The sequence below is a fragment of the Phocoena sinus genome, chromosome 18 (genome assembly GCF_008692025.1).
Source record: "Phocoena sinus isolate mPhoSin1 chromosome 18, mPhoSin1.pri, whole genome shotgun sequence".
Taxonomy (NCBI): domain Eukaryota; kingdom Metazoa; phylum Chordata; class Mammalia; order Artiodactyla; family Phocoenidae; genus Phocoena; species Phocoena sinus.
The window spans coordinates 35,390,137-35,398,683 of record NC_045780.1 but is presented as its reverse complement, the minus strand read 5'-3'; the positions used below and the strand labels follow the sequence as shown (position 1 = coordinate 35,398,683).

Genomic DNA, 8,547 nt, shown 5'->3' with positions numbered 1-8,547 from the left:
CCCCCTCCTTTGGGAGAGGATGGGGACCCTGCCCTGAGGGCGCAGCTGGGGGATGAGGCAAAGGGCTATGCGACAGTGATAGGTCACAATGAGGCAAAGGGCTATGCGACAGTGATAGGTCACAAAGGGCATCAGAGGATAAACAGGCTGTGCCAGGGGGTTAGGCTGAGAAAGTGGTTCCTTCTCTCACTAGGACTGAAGTTCACCACAGCCTCTTGGGGAGATGAAAACCCAGAAGCAGAAGTGAGGTGAGGCAGAGGGGGAGCCTACCATACCTCTCTACACACTTGAAGAGATTCAGCCTGGGGTCCAGGCGCCCTACAGCGTCCCCGCTGTGATCATCTGTGCCCCTACCCACACCCCTGCCTCTGGGAGACCCTGAGGCAAAGGTGGGGGCCCGTGGGGCGGGCTTGGAAGACCTGCCATAGGGCCGCCTGTGTGTGACGTACAAGCACCGCAGCTCGCTCTTCTGCCAGTGAGGCCGAGGGAGGGAAGAGCCAGGGGCCCGCCTTAACCGCGCTGCCTGTCGTGATCAAAGACAGCCATGAGTGGGGACTCTCTGCTCCCGTATCACACGGCCCAGAGCAGCACCGGGGTGGGCCTGTTCAACACCACCACGGGGAAGCTGCAGCAGCAACTGCGCAAGGGCGAATACGACATGTTCAAGGACGCCCCGGTATTCGAGAGCGACTTTATCCAGATCACGAAGAGGGGAGACCTGATTGACGTGCACAACTGTGTCTGCATGGTGACCGTGGGCATCACATCCAGCAGCCCCGTCCTCCCACTCCCAGACACCATGCTGCTGGCCCGATGGGCTACTGGCTGTGAAGAGCACAGCCAGGCCGCCAAGGGCAAGAGCCACGAGGCTGCAAAGACCTTAGAGCTCACCAGGCTCCTTCCCTTGAAGTTCGTGAGGATCTCCACTCACAGTCGTGAGAAACAACAGCTGCGCACAAAGTTTGCCACTGGCCGCTCCTGGTACCTGCAGCTGTGTGCCCCTCTGGACGCGCAGGAAGGCCTCTTCACCTCTTGGGAAGAGCTGATTTACCTCCTGCGACCACCAGTGGAGAGTCACAGCCGCACCTATGCCGTTCCAGCCTGGGACATGATCTGCATGCCTGTGTTCGAGGAGGAGGAGGACGGCAGGAGCCCGGCAGTGGGGGATTTCCAAGGAAAGTGGGATCAAGACCAGGTGAGCATCTGCAGCCTCCACACGTGCTCTGAGCTGGCCGGGGCCACGTCTGCAGCTTTTGCTGGGGGGGAGGGGATCCAACTGGACTCCCACAAACCCGATACCATGCCCGATGTGGCCACTGCAAAAGCAAAACCTACAGTGCTTGATAAAGCGTCAGCATCACAGGCAACGACAAAGATGGAGACAGCAGGGGTGGCAGGAGGCACCGCAGCGGGTGCTTTGAGCGTGGCAGTGATCAAGTCTCCTGCCCCTGAAGAGCAGAGCACGGTCACAGCAGCCACAGCCAGCAACGGTCCAGAAGGAAGCAAAACCAACATAGCCACTGGGAGCACTGCCAGAACATCCCAGAGGAGCAGGAAAACGGTGCTGCGAACAATTCAGGGTATGCTTGGCAGGTGCAGCGAACTATTCAGGGTATGCTTCCAGCACGTCCACCAGCCTCTCCCCAGAGGCCGGCATGACTGTGGTCAGAGCAGAACCTACCAGCAAGACTGTTGAAGGAAGAGCCGACGAGGAGGATGAGGGGACCCTCATCTCAACCTTGCCACAGGAAGGCAAAGTGAGTGAACAGGATGGCAGCTCACAGAGAGTGTCCCAGGCCCACAAGGGAAGAAGGAGAGAAGGGAGCACTGGGGAGAGGACAGAGCTCTTATGAGCCCCTCGCTCTGCAGTTCAGTGGAAAGCCACCACAAGGCAGCGGGGAACAAGACCATCCAGAAAGCAGCTGGCCCGTGCTCAGGCGGCCGCAGAGCCACTAGAGATGACCAAAAGGACAAAGGCCACGGCAGCCCAGGGGGCAGCGAGCAGGGCACTGCTCACAAAGGCATCAGCCATGCTCCCATCACCAACGAGTCCAGGACCTCGCACAAATCGGGCAGGAGCTTATCTACAGCGAGTTCAGGTCCCACCACCAAGAGACTGAGCAGGATCAGCTCTTTCTTCAGGAACGTCAGAGCCAGTCTTACTACAAAGACAGTGGCCTCCTCACGCGATAAATATGCGAGCATCCTGGCGAAGCCAGTGGAAGGGACCCGAATGGAGGCCATCGTAGAGACAGCAGAGAGTGGCCAGGGGCTGGAAATCACTGGAGGTGTGACATCTGACCATGGAGCCAGTGACCATTGAAGCCCATCAATAGGACCTAGAGCTGGGAGCTGCAAAGGGGACCAGGGCTCAGCGAAATACCCCTGGAGAGCCCATTTCAGCTTCCTTACTTCAATTTAAATAAAAAACCAAAAAATCTGAGAATGCATGCAATGTTTTGTCTGAATTTCTAGGTCCCAAAGCCCAGGCATAGCCTCACAGTGGATTCTGTGATGTCATCTGTGCCACAGTCTGAGACCCAGTGTCCAGTCAGGGGCAGCCCCACCTCACACACATGCTCAGCGCCAACAGCAGTGCTCCATCTGGCCTCCACTCCTTTCTGGCTTTGCCCCCCAGGGCCATGGCTCAAAGTCAGACTATGGTCTGGGAAGCTCTCCTTCACTATCCCCCTATTCTTTTTATAAACGCTTATCCCCCCTGAAGGTCTGTAAACAAAGCAAGAACAGGACTCATGTCCCCTCGGGCTATTCAGTGGACAGAAATAAGGGCAGCAGTATTAGCTAGCAATCAGAACAGCAATCACTCTCATCTAGACTTAGCCGTTCCCTGCCCAGGTATATACCCTGGAGAAACACACATGTTCTAGGAAAAAACTATGAGAATGTTTATAGCAAAAATAACTTAACAGGAAAACACGGGAAACAGCCCAAATTTCCATCAGCAGAATTAATACAGCAGGATACGAAGAGAGTGGAATATTCAATAGTGAAAAATAGATGAGCTACACACATTAGCATAGATCAACTTCTCATGATTTTTAAAAACATCAAAAGAATGGGATACAATTCCACTCACGGAACCATTCTGAAACAAGCTCAAACGATGTATTGCATAGGGTACATGTTTTTAAAAACTGGTAGCTAAAAATGAGGGAAGAGTAAACACAAAATTGAGGACAGTTTTCTCTAGGGTGGAAAGGCTAGGTCAAGGAGGTTGACACAAGGCTGTTAGTGCTGCTGGGAATTGTTCTGTCTCTTAAGCAAGATGGTAGGTACACAGGTGTTGTATTTTTCACGTTTTACTAACTCTGAAATCAGAATGGTCCTACAATCACCGTGGCAGTTGTGATGAAGCTATTGCCAATGCCTTTCTCTTTTTTTCATGTTTATTTAAGCACAAAAGTGATGTCAGAAAGGCTTGGCATCTTTAAGTTACATTTATTTAAGGTAAAGTACAAGAACACTTGTTTGGTTATTAGGAAAAGAAGGAACGATATGCCTATTTTACAGATGAGAACACTAAGGCTCAGAGAAGGTAACCTGCTCCAGTCGCACAATGGGATCTTTGCAGAACAGTGATCCACCAGCCCACTTCTTTATGCAAAGCCCTGTCTGTAGTATGCGAAGGAAGCAAGCAAACAAGCCTGAGATAGGACCAGCACAAGAACCCGAGGCACCAGCATTCTTACCATCATGTCCCAAGACTACAGAGATGAGCATCAATTTCACTAGATTCAGAGGAGGGAGGGGTGGGGGATGGGAGCCGGTTTTCGAACTTCAGTGAGCTCACAGCTCTTAGCTGGCCTTATCTCGAGAGCATCCAGACCACCCTTGAGCTGTGTCTGGCTCCCAGGCTTCTACCTCTAGCCTCTGGCATGACCCGGGCTGCAGCCATAAACAGGGTCCCACCTGGAATTCCAGTGTTCACTCCTGGAACATCCAGCATCCAGTCCTCCTCCAGCCACTAATTTAACTTTTGAATGCCCTGCTCAGAAGGGTTTCTCCATACCAAATCTTCAGGAACTTTTTTCTTCTTGGGGCTCCAAAACCAAATCCTTAAACCTCACATGAGGGAGATTATTTGTTAGGTCAGAGCATCCTTGTAGATTGGACCTTCAGTTTGTGACTTCCACAGACTTCATCACGGGAGGGTGGGGAGAGGTCTCTTCTGTTGGTGGAGGGAATGGTGGGCACTTGGTGGGGAGCACTGACGAGAAAGGGAGACAGCCCAAGACCTACACATATGCACTGTTTCCTCTGGCCAAACAAGGTTCCTGACCCCAGGATTAACCCAAAACTTCCGAGAAGACTAGGAGCTGCAGGGAGACACAATTAATGGTTTACTCTCCACCAGCTTTTCCTTGGACCCAAGGTGGAGAAATTACAAAAAGATTACATCACATTCCTTTGATCTTATGATTTCCACACAGGCAAGTGCAGGTAAATATTAGTCTGAAGGAAGAAAGTGCATTAAAAACACGTGCAGAGGGACTTCCCAGGTGGCGCAGTGGTGAAGAATCCGCCTGCCGTTGCAGGGGACCCGGGTTCGAGCCTTGGTCCAGGAAGATCCCACATGCCACGGAGCAACTAAGCCCGCGAGCCACAACTACTGAAGCCCGCACGCCTAGAGCCCGTGCTCCACAGCAAGAAAAGCCACCGCAACGAGAAGCCCGCGCACCACAACGAAGAGTAGCCCCCGCTTGCCGCAACTAGAGAAAGCCACGTGCAGCAACGAAGACCCAGTGAAGCCAAAATTAATTTATTTAAAAAAAAAACAAAAACACGTGCATAGCCCTTAGCTGTTTATAAAGTTCTTGAATGTGTGTGCCCCCTTCTGATTCTCACATCTTTCCATTTTGCAGATAAGCAAACAGAAATTCAGAGCATTTAAAGGACTTGCTCAAGGTGGGAGGTGATGGTGCAGAGAGGGAGCTACCTCAGTGCAACAACATTCAGACAGTGTGCCAACCCCGTCCCACACAGAGGTACACAGATGGTGGAGGAGACAGGACAGCACGAGTAATTATCACAACTCTGAATGACAAATACAATGAGAGGCGTGTGTTTGGGGACTGGATCTATTCAAAGGAGGGGTTCTGGGGCATGGGAAGGAGTTGTGGGTTATGGAAGGCTTCACAGGGGAATTGGCACTTTTAAGGATGAACAGGGCTCAGCCAGGTGAAGGAAGTATGAGGAGCAAGGGTACAGGTGGGGGAAGGGTGGGAGATGATCAGGCCACAGGAAAGAGCGTGTGCAAAGTACAAAGGCTTGAAACACCACGGTGTGTTGAGCAACTACAAGTATTTCAGTACTATTGGTTGGAGGGCAAGAGAGGAGGGACGTGAGGCTGGAGGATCAGGCAGCTGGGTCTTGGGGAGCCTGGGGTACTACTTGAGTGTCTGGGACTTGGGGAACCACTGAAGGCCAGCGTCTGATGGCAGTAAGATCTCTCTGGCCCCAGGGTGGAGAGTTGATGGGCAGGGGGCTGTCTGGAGACACGGGGTCCTCCAGGAAGCCACTGCATTAATCCTGGCAGAGTCGGGGAGCCCCGAACCTGGGTGACACTGGGGAGACAGAAGGGGTCAGAGTCGGGAGGTGTTGAAGAGATGGAACAGGACAATTTTCCAGCCCACATCCTGAAAGACGGGGAGCTCATGGTGTAGGTCTGGCCCTCATCTAAAGGAAGTGGAACTGACAAAAGTGGAGGTGACTTGCTCCTGTGGCGGCTATTGGTCAGTAGAGTGGGTGGCCAGAAGAGAGGCTCACGGGAAAGCAAGGAGTAATGTGTTAAGATAGAAAACAACAGCTGCTAGACAGCTAAAGGTAAAACAGCAGGATAAGGCAACTAAGGCGGGCAGTGGGGCTTCAGCACTTGGAGAGGGGCAGAGCCCCTGAGCAGTTCCTTGTTTACCTGGGCAGTACTTCCCACAGAGCCCTCCTCCCATGGGCAAAGGGTCGCCCCAGAGAGCCCCTTGTGGCCACATGCTGGTACTGCAGGTTGGCGCTTGAATGAGGGGAGTCAGCACTGAGGCTGAGTCACCGTGACCCTTTCCCTTTGTCACACTACAATTAGTCTAATGCCAACCCCAAAGGTGTGAGCTAGGGGAGGTGAGGGGTTCTGGGCAATGAGGATGTGTCTCAGCCAGGCGGCATGGCTCCAGGCCCCTGGCAGTGGAGTGGCAGAGTTGGAAATGGCTGAAAGGTCCCTGAGAGGCTGGGGATCCGGACCCAAGGGGACAATGAGTGACCACTAAGAACAGGGGTGGAGTTAGTGCCAGGGTCCCTCTGCAGCATTGAAGTCATTTGAGAAATAACTGTTGAGCACCTACTGTGGGCAAGATAGGAAATCAGGGACCATTAGGATGTTCACATACACACACACACACACATGCTTGTAACACAAATCACAGTGTGGTAGTGGCCTCAGTGTATAGAAAGAGGCTTCACAGAGAAGTGGAGGGCTTAGCACAGGGATGGCAGGCTGAGTGCTCTGGCAGAGGGAATGGCGTGATGGAGAGAGAGAAGGGCTTGGGAGATGTTCATAGATGACAGACAAGTGCAGTGTGTGCAGGGTGTAATGTGCTCAGGAGAAAGAGTGGGGTGTTCGGTGGGAAATGAGGCTAGAAATAGAAGTAAGGCCACAGCATAGAGGAGGGACCCAGAATGCTGCACAACTCCCCTGAACCCCATGATCTTCATTACTGCAAATGGGACCTGTAACCCAGGGGTAAGGGGTGTGCACAGTTGGTTTCTCAAAGAGCAGAAGGGCAAGGGAAGCCTAGACTCTTCCCCTTTGCCAGTTCAGAGAACGTGAAATGGATAATGGAGGCCCATGGCTTCCCACACTCTCTCTGAGAGGACATTATCCCACAGGTGTGCTGAGGTTGATACCCCTCATCCTGGGAGCACCTGGAGGACCAGGCCACTTGGCTTTGGCTGCCAGGAGCCCCATCTGGTACCCCAGTGTGTGCCATTCCAATGTTGTCATTTTCTGCATGTGCCATGGCCTGTGAAAGTTTGGGAAACATTTTTCTAGATATGCACATGCATGTACATGATACAGTTTGCAGGTGAACTGTGAGTGCAGCAGCAAGGAGCTGCTGAGAATTACCTTCCCTGGAGAGCTAGCCTGCTCCCCACAGCTTCAGCTGATGCTCACGTCACCCCTCTTTTCTTTTCCCACTGACACTTTCACAGTCCCAGGACCCTGCCATAATGCAATATACACTGGTTCAAGGGAAAAACAAGAATATATTGCTTTTCATAAAACTAAATTAGTTTTTTAAAGATCTATCCTTGGCTTTGAGATCATATCCTGCCTCCTTGTTTCTTAACGTTTTATTCTGAAGTGCAGTTGACCCTTAAACAACACGAGTTTGAACTGCTCGGGTCCACTTAAACTTGAATTTTTTTTACTAAATACAGACTACAGTACTACACAATCCGTGGTTGGTTGCACCCGCAGATGTGGAACCGAGGATTCAGAGGGCCAACTGTAAAGTTATATACGGATTTTCACCTGGGGGCGGGGAGGTTCCTAACCCCTATGTTGTTCAATGGTCAATTTATAACATTCATGCAGGAAAGTGTGCCGTCGTAAGCATACCACTCGATGACATTTCACAAGATAAGCAACCCCACGAAACTAGCACCTGGCGAAGAATCAGAACATCACTGTAACTCTGGAAGTGCCCCCTTGCAGTCACTCAAGGGTAACCACTACCCTAGCTTCCAACACCATAGATGAATGTTGTTTGCTTTTCGACTTTACATAGTGGACTCACATAGTATGTACTCTTTGACTCTGGTTTCTTTCCCTTAACATTATATTTATCAGGTTTGTGCATGACTTTCCTGGCGATCATCCATTTATTTTCACTGCTATACAGTATCCAGTAGTGTGATACTACAACTTGTTATTGATTTAAGTTATTATCAGTTTTGGGCTATTAAAAATAGTGCTATTATGAACATTTATATACAGATCTGTTGGTAAAAATATACATGAACTTCTGTTCGGTATATACATAGGAATGGAATTGAATATATGCATATGTTCAGCTTCTGATTATACTTCCAAGCTATTGTCCTTCCAAAATGACTGTGGAAATAATAATTCCCACCAGGAATGTATTAAAGTCCTGGTTGTTCCACATCCTTGCCAACATTTGATACTGTTTAGCTCTTTCCTTTTAGCCATTCAGGTGGGATACAGTGACTTTTCTCCCTTTTTCATGATAAAAATATACTTAAAAATATATAATTGGGCTTCCCTGGTGGCACAGTGGTTGAGAGTCTGCCTGCCGATGCAGGGGACGTGGGTTTGTGCCCCGGTCCGGGAAGATCCCACATGCCACGGAGTGGCTGGGCCCGTGAGCCATGGCCACTGAGCCTGCGTGTCCGGAGGCTGTGCTCCGCACCGGGAGAGGCCACAACAGTAAGAGGCCCACGTAACTATATATATATATATATATATATATATATATATATATATATATATATATAAAATATGGTGACCTACAGAAA

The 8,547-nt window shown here is 50.8% G+C and overlaps 1 pseudogene; it reads left to right on the top strand.

The window, feature by feature from the left end:
- Positions 1-544: 544 nt before the first annotated feature.
- Positions 545-2,336, top strand: LOC116743246 (annotated as a pseudogene).
- Positions 2,337-8,547: the final 6,211 nt, after the last annotated feature.